Raw genomic sequence first — 14,542 nt, 5'->3', positions numbered from 1 at the left:
AAATTGAAGAAGACACACAGAAATGGAAAGATATTCTGTGCTCTTGGATTGGAAGAATTAACATAGTTAAGATGTCCATACTTCCTAAAGCAATCTATAGATTCAATGCAATCCCTATCAAAGTTCCAACAACATTTTTCACAGAAATAGAACAAAGAATCATAAAATTTATATGGAACAACAAAAGACCCCAAATAGCTAAAGGAATCCTGAGAAAAAAGAACAAAGCTGGAGGTATCACACTCCCTGATTTCAAAATATACTACAAAGCTATAGTAACCAAAACAGCATGGTACTGGCACAAAAACAGACATACAGATCAATGGAATAGAATCGAAAGCCCAGAAATAAACCCACACATCTATGGACAGCTAATCTTTGACAAAGGAGCCAAGAACATACAATGGAGAAAAGAAAGTCTCTTCAACAAATGGTGTTGGGAAAACTGGATTGCCACAGGCAAAAAAATGAAAGTAGACCCTTACCTTACACCATGCACAAAAATTAACTCCAAATGGATTAAAGACTTGAATGTAAGACCTGAAACTATGAAACTTCTCGAAGAAAACATAGGCAGTACGCTCTTCCACATCGGTCTTAGCAACATCTTTTCAAACACCACATCTGACCGGGCAAGAGAAACAATAGAAAAAATAAACAAATGGGACTACATCAAACTAAAAAGCTTCTGCACAGCAAAGGAAACCATCAACAAAACGAAAAGACAACCTAACAATTGGGAGAAGATATTTGCAAACCATACATCTGATAAGGGCTTATTCTCCAAAATATATAAAGAACTCATGCATCTCAACAACAAAAAAACTACCAACCCAATTAAAAAATGGGCAAAAGACCTGAACAGACATTTCTCCAAAGAAGATATACAGATGGCCAACAGACACACGAAAAGATGTTCAAAATCACTAACTATCAGGGAAATGCAAATCAAAACTACAATGAGATATCACCTCACGCCCGTCAGAATGGCTATAATTAACAAGACAGGAAACAATATGTGTTGGAGAGGATGTGGAGAAAAGGGAACTCTCATACACTGCTGGTGGGAGGGCAAACTGGTGCAGCCACTATGGAAAACAGTATGGAGATTCCTCAAAAAATCAAGGATAGAACTACCATATGATCCAGCTATTCCACTGCTGGGTATTTATCCAAAGAACTTGAAAACACCAATTTGCAAAGGTACATGCACCCCTATGTTCATTGCAGCGTTATTCACAATAGCCAAGACTTGGAAGCAACCTAAGTGCCCATCAAGGGACGAATGGATGAAGAAGATGTGGTATATATACACAATGGAATACTACTCAGCCATAAGAAACGATGAAATGCAGGCATTTGTGACAACATGGATGGACATTGAGGGTATAATGCAAAGTGAAATAAGTCAGAGGGAGAAGGTCAAATACCGTATGATTTCCTTCATTAAGTAGTAGATAATAACAACAATAAACAAACACATAGGGACAGAGATTGGATTGGTGGTTACCATAGGGGAAGGGGGGAGGCAGGAGGGTGAAAGGGATAATCTGGCACATGTGTGTGGTGATGGGTTGTAATTAGTATTTTGGTGGTGAACATGATGTAGTCCATGCAGAAGTAGAAGTACAATGATGTACACCTGAAATTTTTACAATGTTATAAACCAATGTTACTGCAATAAACAAAAAATTAAAAAAAAAAAAGAAGAAAAAAACGAAAAAAGTTGTAAAATATCTCATTAACTGTTTTAAAATATCAATTACATGTTATTAAATGATAATATGTTAGATATATTGTGTTAAATAAAATATATGATTAAATTGAAAAAAAAAAAGAAATTGAAAAAAAAAAAAAACCTACATTGACACATCGTTATCACCCAAAGTCCATACTCTCTATTAGGGTTCACTCTTGGGGTTGTACATTCTATGGATTTTGACAAATGTATAATAACATATGTCCACTGTTATAGTATCATACAGAGTAGTTTCACTGCCCTAAAAATCCTCTGTCTTCGGGCAGGCCCCGTGGCACAAGTGGTTAAGTGCCGTGCGCTCCACTGCAGGGGCCCAGGGTTCGCAGGTTTGGATCCCGGGCACACACTGACGCACTGCTTGTCGAGCCATGCTGTGGCTGCATCCCATATAAAGTAGAGGAAGATGGGCATAGATGTTGCCCAGGGCCAGTCTTCCTCAGCACAAAAAAAAAAAAGAGGAGAATTGGTAGATGTTAGCTCAGGGCTGATCATCCTCCCAAAAAAAAATAATCCTCTGTCTCCACCTATTCATTCCTCCCTCCCCACTCAACCGTCGCAACCACTGATCCTTTTACTGTCTCCATAGTTTCGCCTTTTCCAGAAAGTCATATAGTTGGAATCATACAGTGTGTCGCCTTTTCAGATTAGCTTCTTTCACTTTGTAAGATGCATTAAATTTCCCTCCATGTCTTTTCATGGTTTCATAGCTCATTTCTTTTTAGCACTGAATAATATTCCATTGTCTGAATGTACCACAATTTATTTAACAATTCATGTACCAAAGGACATCTTAGTTGCTTCCAAGTTTTGGCAATCATGAATAAAACTGCTATAAACATTCATGTGCAGGGTTTTGTGTGGACATAGGTTTTCAGCTTGTTTGGGTAAATACCAAGTAACAAAATTGTTGGATTGTATGGTAAAAGTATGTTTACTTTTGTAGGAAACTCCCTGTCTTCCAAAGTGACTTTACCATTTTACATCCTCACTAGCAGTGAATGAGAGTTCCTGTTGCTACACATCCTCATCAGCATTTGCTGTTGTCAGAGTTCTGGATTTTGGCCATTCTAATAGCTGTGTATGGCATCTCATTGTCGTTTTAATTTGCATTTCCCTAGTGACATATTATGTGGAGCATCATTTCATAAGCTTATTTGCTATCTGTGTGTCTTTTTTAGTGAGGTATCTCTTCAGATCTTTTGCCCTTTTTTTTTTTATACCAAGGCTGGTTTTTTTTTTTTTTGAGGAAGATCAGCCCTGGGCTAACATCCGTGCTAATCCTCCTCTTTTTGCTGAGGAAGACCGGCTCTGAGCTAACATCTATTGCCAATCTTCCTCATTTTTTTCCCCAAAGCCCCAGTAGATAGTTGCATGTCATAGTTGCACATCCTTCTAGTTGCTGTATCTGGGACACGGCCTCAGCATGGCCAGAGAAGCGGTGCGTCGGTGTGCGCCGGGGATCCGAACCTGGGCCGCCAGCAGCGGAGCGTGCACACTTAACCGCTAAGCCACGGGGCCAGCCCTCTTTTGCCCATTTTTTAATCAAGTTGTTTTCTTACTGTTGAATTTTAAGAGTTCTTTATATATTTTGGATAACAGTCCTTTATCAGATATGTCTTTTGCAAATATTTTCTCCAAGTCTATAGTGTGTCTACTTATTCTCTTGAGAGTGTTTCACAGAGTAGAAATTTTTAATTTTAATGAAGTCGAGCTTATAAATTATTTTTCTCATAAATCATGTCTTTGGCATTGTATCTAAAAAAGGCATCACCATACCCAAAGTCATCTAGATTTTTCTCCTGTGTCATCTTCTGGGAGTTTTGTAGTTTTGTGTTTTACAGTTGTGTCTATGACTCATTGTGAGGTAATTTTTGTGAAGGGAGCAAGGTCTGTGTCTAGATTTTTTTTTTATGTGGCTGTCCAGTTGTTCCACCACAATTTGTTGAAAACACTACCTTTTTTTTTCCTCCATTGTAGTGTCTTTGCTCTTTTGTCAATGATCAGTTGACTATTTATATGTGGGTCTCTTTCTGGGCTCTATTTTCTCTTTCATTGATCTATGTGTCCATTCTTTCATTAAGACCACACTGTCTTAATTACTGTAGCTTTACAGTAAGTCTTGAAGTTGGGTACTGTCAGTCCTCTGACTTTCTTCTTCTCCTTCAATATCGTGTTGGCTGTTCTAGGTCTTTGCCTCTCCACATATTCTCTAGAATCAGTTTGTCAATATCCACAAAATAACTTGCTGGGATTTTGATTGAGATTGCATTGCATCCATAGATCAAGCTGTGAAGAACTGACATCTGAACAATATTGAGTTTTCCTTTCCATGAACATGCATATCTCTCCGTTTATTTAGTTCTTCTTTGATTTCTTTCATCAGAGTTGTGTCATCTTCCTTATATAGATCTTGTACATATTTTATTAGATTTATACCTGAGTATTTCATTTATGGAGGTGCTAATGTAAATAGCATTGTGTTTTGAATTTCAAATTCCACTAGTTCATTGCTGGTATATAAGAAAGCAATTGACTCTTGGATATTAACCTTGTATCCTGCAACCTTGCTATAATTGGATATTTGTGTTTTTGTCAGTTCTTTCAGATTTTCTACATAGACAATCATGTTATCTGTGGACAAAGATGGTTTTATTTCTTCCTTCCTAAGCTGTATACTCTTTATTTCCTTTTCTTGCCTTATCGCAGTAGCTATGACTTTGAGTTTAATGCTGAAAAGCAATTGTGAGAGGGGACATCCTTGCCTTATTCTTGATCTTAGTAGGAAAGCTTCAAGTTTTTCATCATTAAGTATGATGTTAGCATTAGGGTTTTTGTAGATGTTCTATATCAAGTTGAGGAAGTTCTCCTCTCCTCCTAGTTTACTGAGAGTTTCTATCATAAATGAGTGTTGGATTTGGTCACATGCTTTTCCTGCACCTATTGATAGGATCATGTGATTTTTCTTCTTTAGCCTGTTGCTGCGATGAATTACATTAATTGATTTTGTGTGTGTGTGTGTGAGGAAGATCAGCCCAGAGCTAACATCCATGCCAATCCTCCTCTTTTTGCTGAGGAAGACTGGCCCTGAGCTAACATCTATTGCCAATCCTCCTCCTTTTTTTCCCTTTTTCTCCCAAAGGCCCCAGTAGATAGTTGTATGTCATAGTTGCACATCCTTCTAGTTGCTGTATGTGGGATGCAGCCTCAGCATGGTTGGACAAGCAGTGCATCAGTGCACGCCCGGGATCCAAACCTGGGCCGCCAGCAGCGGAGCCCGTGCACTTAACCACTAAGCCACGGGGCTGGCCCCCATTAATCGATTTTTAATGTTGAACCAGCCATGTGTACCTGGGATAAATCCCACTTGGTCATAGTGTATAATTCTTTTTATGTATTGTTAGATTTGATTTGCTAATATTTTTTTGATCCTTTTAACTTTTAAATGCTGAAGGTTACAGGTTATATCAGAAAAGAAAGGATCGTGAATCCATGGTTCAACTTTAATGTCATCTAGACAGATATAACCTTTGATAGATCTTTGAAATTTTCTGGGGCTTCTCAGATTTCTCTTTTCAAAGAAATTAACATGATCAAAACCTCTCAGCAAACTGAAAATAGAAAGGAGCTTCCTTAATCTGATAAAAGTACATTAAAAAACCCTCAATAACATCATACTTTATGGTGAAAATAGTGAATGCTTTCCATCTAAGTTTGGGAACAACATAAACATGCCTATTATCATCATTTCTATTCAATATTGTACTGGAGATCTTCTGTTGAAAAAATATTTCCTATCCCAGTAGCTATTCCAGGTCATCTACAGGACACAAAAAGTGCTAAATATAAAAGAAATATTGTGAAACTACATCGAAAATAACGACCTAGCCAAAGATGAACTCATTGATATTTGGACAAAAATTTGACTACAACTGGCATTTATCTAAAAAATTGTGGTGTTGTTTGGAAGAAGCCTGCTTTCTTGGCCTTGTAAAGAGAGCAATGGAAGTTTTAATTCCATTCAAAGCAATATATTTTGAGAGCTGGGATTTTCTTTTTTTTTTTTTAGGAAGATCAGCCCTGAGCTAATATCCATGACAATCCTCCTCTTTTTGCTGAGGAAGACTGGGCCTGAGCTAACATCTATTGCCAACCCTCCTCCTTTTTTTTTCCCTTTTTCTCCCCAAAGCCCCAGTAGATAGTTGTATGTCATAATTGCACATCCTTCTAGTTGCTGTATATGGGACGCGGCCTCAGCATGGCCAGACGAGCGGTGGGTCAGTGTGCGCCCAGGATCCGAACCTGGGCCACCAGTAGCGGAGCACGCGCACTTAACCACTAAGCCACGGGGCCAGCCCCGAGAACCGGGATTTTCAACACCTGTGACCACCCAAACAAAAGATAAAAGTCGATTGGATATCCAACATTTTATGCTTGTTGCCTTGTCAAAGGCCACCCCATAGTTTAAGTCTCTTAAGCTAAGCAACTACTGCCTTCACGTTAATGTCTTTAAAAAATAAAATTTAACTTACTTTGCTAATATTTTAAATGATTTTTGTTATTTAATGTGTTAATAAAGGATATATTTTGATAACTGTATTTCACTTTCTAGTTTCCTTTGTAACCCAATTTATTTTATTTTATGCATTTAAAAACATTGTTCTGAGAAGAGTCCATAGTCTTCCCCAGACTGGCAAGAGGTCCATTGCACAGAAAACCTTAAGAACATCTAAACTGGAAAAGGTGTGGAAAAAAGAGTAGCCTGGAAGCTCGTAGTTTTTCTGAAAAGGAAGTTGGAATAGAACTGTCTTTGATGACAGCGATATGCCCTCCAATCTCCTTCTCCTCCTCAGGAGATTGCTTATGATCTGAATTTCTCATTATAGCAATTGGAAGACCACTTCTTTCTTGTTTTAATGCCAATGACCTAATCTATTAGCAGTGATTTAGGCCAGGAAGCTACCTGGATTCGTCTATTTGACTCTGATAGGATGCCCGGAACCCTATTTACAGTTATTGTATCAATGATTCCATACTTTCAAGAGGAGAGTGATCATCTTGGCCACTTCCTTGGATTCATGTTATGTGCATTGCCTAATTCTTATGTTTACTTCTACCTTTTGATCCCAGACATGGAGTCAGCTATTTCTCCAAGGATCGTTAGTTCCTTTTAGTGGAAAATAGTATTAGACACCATAGTACTGGACAATAGAGTGTGTCATGGGGTCAGATTGCTCCTTGGCTCTTTCAGTGGGAGAGCTTAACAGGTTTTTCTTGTAAAGGAATGATTTCATATTGATATTTCTAACTCAGTTGTAACAAGTCAGTTCTTCTACTAAAATTCTGGATTTCCCCTCGAAATAGTACCTGATATTGATCCCTTTCCCCATAAAATTAATATAATTATTTATTTACTTTATCCCAGAATTTCAGTTAAAAATAACACAATATCAATACAAATATCAATTCCGAATATAGTTCAAAACTTTCTAGTAATTCCTTTTGGTTTTAGACAGTAGTTGTTTTTAGCAACTAATAAAAAAGATCTCCTCTCTTTTGAGATAATGGGAAAACCCTAGCAGATCTGTTTCCATACAATAGTTTATTTGTCATCACCCTCTGGTCCATCTATAGTGACTTAATGGATAGTTATAAATACAAGACTCTTAAATGATTTCTAGCTAATTAAGCCAACTCTGGCTCCTACTGTTTAATTTATAATGACATCAGAATCCTTATATTCAAGTATATATATTTTAAACTTTGTTAAATCTTGGCCTCATTTTAAATTTTTGCACCCTTTTCATATCTGTGAGCTCTTGTCATTTTAATTGTGCAACATTCTCTTATAAACTCAAAATATAAGAGATTGTTATTCTAAAGTTTGCAGCATATACATCCAAATGACTCTCCTAATTAGTATTATTTTGACCAATGCTGGTCAAAGTTCTTAATTTCCCTGCAGTAAGATCAAGGAAGGACCTAGTACTTCATAATTCCACCAATTAGCAAAATCAATAGAGGCAATACAGGCTTTTGAGGTTTTGTTTGAAAGATTCTTGACTCCTTGGTAAATTTCAGATTATTAGGATCCTTATTTTAATTACAGATAGTATAGAACTGCAAATTCTCAGAAATTATTGGATAAATAAATACAAATATCTATTACTTTAATATTATAAGAATTCAAATTTCCACAGACCAATTTAAAATATTATAACATATAACCAGAGTATATGAAAAGGGACAAAAAAAAAAAAAAGACTGGAAAATGAATCTTACCCAGAATGTTCAAGAGGAAATCTTTTATAGATTCACATAATTCCAGATTAACTGAGTCCTGCTAGAACTACTTCTTAAAAGATATCATTTTTTCCCATTATAATATATTTTAATTGCAACTGAAATCTCATGTTTTATCACATTTGCATAGGCTTTAGCTATTTTGATTTTAATGCAGAAATCCAAATTCATCTTTTGAAACTTTTAAAAATCATCTTTTGAAATTGAAAAGTGATTTAATACAAAATCCCCATATTTGGAAAAAATATTTTTGGCACAAAAAGAAATATCACTTAAAAATGAATATATTACTAAAGAAAGGGCTGGTTCACACTCTTTGCTCCCTTTCAAAATCTAGACTTTTTTGCTTTGGAAGATTTTAAGCCATGGCCTCCAACCCAAGCTTCTTATCAATTCCTTTTCTGCTTCTTATCAGCCCAAACATAAATTCTCCTCTTGAGCTTTAAACTCTGCTGGGGGTGGGGGGAGGTTATTGGCTTAAAAACAGTTTAATTCAAATAATTTTTACAATTTCATTCATAGACTTTCTGGTTAAACATCAGCAAGTAAAGGAAACGGAAACGGCCCCGTCTGTGGCCTACTTCCCGCGCGGTGGGGCGTGGCCTGGGCAGCATCTGGGGCAACACGACGGGTAGGCGGCTGGAGGAGGCCGCGTGCTCAGGCAAAGACCCCTCAAGACAGCTTTCACATCCTCTTCACATTCCCTCTGCTGCCAAGAATCCTGGGCCTTTGCTCCAGCTCTAAGCTGCTTCCTGTTGAGAAAAATCTGTATCCTGTCAGAAGCAAGAGTTGGGGAAGGGAGGAATATATCCTCTTCTATGTTTAAAAAAATAAAAGTAAGAAGCCCTCTGTGCCTTCTGACAACACTCCTGTCTTGTGTGTCTAGTATCTTCCCTCCTTTGACCCAGGGGCAAAGCTAAACTCCTTACATTGGCTCATAAGGCCCTGTATGACGTCGCTCTGCTCACCCCTGAAGCATCACATACATGCCCCACATAGCGTGTCACGCAGTTTTGTGAGTGCTTCATTTTGCCTTCTTAGGCCTGCCATAATAAAATGCCACAAACGGGGTGGCTTAAACAACTGAAATTTATTGGCTCACAGTTCTGGAGGCCAGAAGACTGGGATCAAGGTGTCAGCAGAGTTGGTTTCTTCTGAGGGCTGGAATGGAAGAATCTGCTCCATGCCTCTCTCCTACCATCTGGTGGTTGGCTGGCAACTTTTGGGGTTCCTTGGCATCACCCTGATATCTGGCTTCAAGTTTACATGTGTGTGTCTTGTTGAAAAACAAAATTCAACTAAGTTTTATGATCCAGCTATCCCACTACTGGGTATTTATCCAAAGAACATGAAATCAACAATTCAAAGATATTTATGTATCCCTATGTTTATCACAGCATTATTCACAATAACCAAGACATGGAAGCAACACAAGCGCCCATGAACAGATGAATGGATAAAGGAAATATGGTATATATATATATACAATGGAATACTACTCAGCCATAAGAAACAGACAAAATTGTGCCATTTTTGACAACATGGATGGACCATAAGGGTATTATGTTAAGTGAAATAAGCCAGACAGAGAAACAAAAACACTGTATGATTTCACTTATATGTGAAAGATACACAAACACATGGATAAGGAGGTTATCCGATTAGTGGTTACCAGAGGGGAAGGGAGTTGGGGGAGGGAAAAGGGGGAAAGAGGCACATTTGTACAGTGATGGATAAAAACCAGACTATTGGTGGTGAATACGATGCAGCCTATACAGAAACTGAAATATAATAATGTAAACCTGAAATTTGCACACTGTTATAAACCAATATGATCTCAATAAAATAATTTTTAAGAAAATAAAAAAGTTGTACCAGGCACAAAAGCAAATTGTTTATTGCAAGGTTACTTTCTTTATAGAGGATGGCAGGGGTCTATCAAGGCAGATTATCTAACTAATGCTGATCAGGTGATTCCTGATTGACTGCTGTAAGATTCCATTTCTGGGAGCCGAAACTGTAATGAAGTTAAGTCTCAGTCTGGTTACAAGGAGCTTAGCGGTCTTGTTTTTAATAGTCTTCACATTGTGTTCCTTCCACTTGTGTCTGTCTGTGTCCAAATTTCCCTTTAGAAGTACACTAGTCACATGGATTAGAGCCTGGTTTAATTTTTTTCATTCTTTTCTCAAGAAAAGCCTTCATTTTTTCTTGATTACCTCTATAAAGACCCTATTACCAAATGAGGTCACATTCTGAGTTACTGGCAGGTAGGACTTCAGCATATGTTGTTGGTGGGGCACAATTCAACCCATAATACTTTGGCCTCCTCTGAACAGTAAGAGCTTTAAGGACAGGTCTGTCCTATTACCCATTTTAGCCCCCGAGACTTACTGAATGCCTGTCACATTGCAAGTCTTCAGTAAATATTTGCTGAATAAATGAACAAGTGAGAATTCCAATTCCTTTGGCCTTTTCTCAAATCAAAGAAAAGATGAACTATGTATATATTACAGGGAAAGTACTGAATACAATTTTATTTGTTACTCAATGATCTTAACAATTCTGTTGGGAATTCTACCTAATCCTAAAGTGAGTGTCTGCATACTGGGAAACAGACACCAATGTACGTTACAAGAATTTGGAACAAAAGTTAGTTTTTACCCCAGCACATATGATTTCAGATGAAAGTAGAGTAAACACCTTAGAAGTTTTTCTGAAGAGCTAGGAAATAAATATCTAGGGCTCAAGGTAAACAGAAACTGCTGAGCAAAAGCAGTTCTTAAGTTGTACCCTGCTAACCAGAGAACAAGGCTTCCAGAGCTTTCCCTTGAAGAATTATAGTAGCTCTCAAATTGATTCTCCAGTATAAAATGGAGTAGACTTACATTTTTCTGTGCACTATTCTTTTTCTTCCTGTTGATTTGGTGAGATCTAATAGAATGATGTATTTGATTCGTTAGACTTAGAATTGAGCAACGTGGCACTAAATAATGTAATAGCAGAAGGGGGCTTAGAAGGAACCGTAATATTCAGAACTGTCCACTCAGGGGCAGAGAGTATTCTATCCCAGGAGTGCCACAGATCATTCTGCCTGTGGGAGAAACATTACGATCCCACCTGGAGGGAGAGAGACCCAAACTCCATGTCGCTTCTGATGGAGGCTGAGGGCAGGAAGGAACTCCAGTGTGTGAAGCGGCAGGGTCCAATGGGAAGGGGGAAGATATTGCTGCTACTCCTGCTGTAGGGGGTTGAGTGAACTGCGGCAAAGAGGCTGCAGATCGAACTTCTGTCTGCCTCCACGGTGCTGGAGAAGGAGGCAGCTCTTAGCTGAGGTACCAGAGTGGGTGTCTCCTTATGCCCTGTACATGTCATGGCCCATGAACATGTACATTCTATGTGTCCCGGGTTGACTCAGACCCAACCCACTCTACTCCTTGTAATTTATGAAAAGGGCAGGTACACACTGACCGTCCTGCCGGGGCCACAAAGAGACCACGGCAAAAGCTGCAAGAGATGATCTCGAGCTTCTTGAGCCTCCTCAGAAATCCCAAGACCAAGAACCACTCCCCGGGTGTCAGAAACGCCAAGATGGGGGATAGCAGGATAAGAACATTGTGAGTGGACACAGAACTTGTGTGAAATACAGTTAGATAAATAAAAAGATAAAATACATGTCCACCTGTGGAAACTTGGGCAATTAATTTAATATGTAGAACCCCAATTTTACATGTCTACCCTTTAACACTTTTGTGAGGACTTAACAATGTAACCTGAGTGTTGGAATTCAATTGTATTCAACATCTGTCTGCCACCTACTAGTGGAATGATCTTGGACAAATTATTTAGCCAGGTTAAAAACCCCATTAAATTTTCTCACCAGTAAAACCAAAGTATTAATATCAGCCCTTTAACAGTGTAACCCAAGTGTGACAGGAGGCCCACGGGCAAAAAGACCCCCCTGCTTTCCTCTCAAAGCAAGTCTCAGATGTTTCATTCAGTTCACCTAAATAAATGTAATGTCTCAGCACATTTAAAGGAAATGGATATTTTTATTGAAGACTTTGTGATAAGATATAAAACAGGTTCACATCACAAAAGAAACTTAAACAAATTACCCATTAGATACTCCAGTGTTGTGTAGTAAATGTACAACAGCTGACGCTCCAAAAAACCAGCATGCATATATACACACATACATATTTATTATAAATTTTACTGATATGAAGGATTGTAGCACACAATTTGCAAATAGTAATAAAATATGTAATACTCTTTATTGCACGTGTCATACAACTAATTGGTTCTCACAGAATGCTTTCATTGATTCTTGCAAAACTTTTGCATCCATAGCTAACCTATGGTTCCAATTCAATGGTGGTTTGACAAATGGAGTTGTATCTCAATTTATTTATTTTTTTAATTATTTTATTGGATCATACTGGTTTATAACATTGTGCAATTTCAGGTGTACATTATTATATATCAGTTTGTGTACAGACTACATTGTGCTCCCCACCAATAGTCTAGTTTTTGTCCGTCACCATACATATGTGCCCCTTTACCCTTTAGCCCATCCCCCAACCCTGTTCCACTCTGGTAACCACTAATCTGTTCTCTTTATCATCAAATAAACATGTTTGTTTATCTTCCACATATGAGTGAAATCTGAGGTATTTGTCTTTCTCTGTCTGGCTTATTTCACTTAACATAATACCATCAAGGTCCATCCATATTGCTGCAAATGGGATGATTTTGTCTTTTTTATGGCTTAGTAGTATTCCATTGTATATATATACCACATCTTCTTTATCCAGTCATCAGTCAGTGGGCACCTGGGTTGCTTCCACATCTTGGCGGTTGTAAACAATGTGATGAACATAGGGGTGCATAGGTCTCTTTGTATTGTTGATTTTATGTTCTTTGGATAAATACCCAGTAGTAGCATATCTGGGTCATATGGTATTTCTATTTTTTAGTTTTTGAGAAATCTCCATAGTGTTTTCCATAGTGGCTGCACCAGAGGGCATTCCCACCAGCAGAGTATGAAGGTTCCCTTTTCTCCACGTCCTCTCCAACATTTGTTATTTTTTGTCTTGGTAATTATAGCCATTCTGACAGGTGTAAGGTGATATCTCAGTGTAGTTTTGATTTTCATTTCCCTGATGTTTGGTGATGTTGATTATCTTTTCATGTGTCTGTTGGCCATTTGTGTATTGTCTTTGGGAAACTGCTCACATCCTATGCCCATTTTTTGATCAGGTTGTTTATTTTCTTCTTGTTGAGTTGTACTAGTTCTTTACATATTTTGGAAATTAACCCCTTGTCAGATATATGATTTTCAAATAATTTCTCCCAGTTGGTGTGTTGTCTTTTCATTTTGTTCATTGTTTCCTTTGCCATGCAGAAGCTTTTTAGTCTGACGTAGACCCATTTGTTTATTTTTTCTTTTGTTTCCCTTGCCTGAGTAGACATGGTATTTGAAAAGATGCTGCTAAGACCCATGTCAAAGAGTGTAATAACTATATTTTCTTCTAAGAGTTTTATGGTTTCAGGTCTTACATTCAAGTCTTTAATCCATTTTGAGTTAATTTTTGTGTATGATGTAAGATAATGGTCTACTTTCATCCTTTTGCATGTGGCTGTCCAGTTTTCTCAAAACCATTTATTTTTATTTTATTTTATTTTTTGAGGAAGATTAGCCCTGAGCTAACATCTGTGCCAGTCTTCCACTATTTTTTATATGTGGGTTGCTGCCACAGTGTGGCTGAGAAGTGGTGTAGGTCCATGCCCAGGATCTGAACCTGCCAACCCAGGCCACCAAAGCAGAACACACCAAACTTAACCACTACGCCACAGGGTTGGCCCCCGAACACCATTTATTCAAGAGACTTTCCTTTCTCCATTGTATGTTCTTGGCTCCTTTGTCAAAGATCAGTTATCCATAGATGTGTGGTTTTATTTCTCAGCTTTCAATTCTGTTCCATTGATCCATGGGTCTGTTTGTGTGCCAGTACCATGCTGTTTTGATTACTATAGCTTTGTAGTCTATTTTGAAGTCAGGAATTGTGATACCTCCAGGTTTGTTCTTTTTGTCAGGATTGCTTTGGCTATTTGGGGTATTTTGTTGTTCTATATAAATTTTAGGATTCTTTGTTCTATTTCTATGAAGAATGTCATTGAGATTCTGATTGGGATTGCATTGAATCTGTAGATTGCTTTAAGTAAAATGGACATTTTAACTATGTCTTTTCTTCCAATCCATAAGCATGGAAAATCTTTCCATTTCTCTATGCCTTCTTTGATTTCTTTCACTAATGTCTTATGGTTTTCAGTGTATAGGTCTTGCACCTCCTTCATTAAATTTATTCCTAGATATTTTATTCATTTTGTCGAGATTGTAAATGGGATTGTATTCTTGAGTTCTCTTTCTGTTAGTTCATTATTAGTTATGGAAATACAACTGATTTTTCTAAGTTGATTTTG

Source organism: Diceros bicornis, chromosome 23 (assembly GCF_020826845.1).
Source record: "Diceros bicornis minor isolate mBicDic1 chromosome 23, mDicBic1.mat.cur, whole genome shotgun sequence".
Lineage (NCBI taxonomy): Eukaryota > Metazoa > Chordata > Mammalia > Perissodactyla > Rhinocerotidae > Diceros > Diceros bicornis.
The sequence above is the reverse complement of the archived record's forward strand: the minus strand, read 5'-3'. Positions refer to the sequence as shown.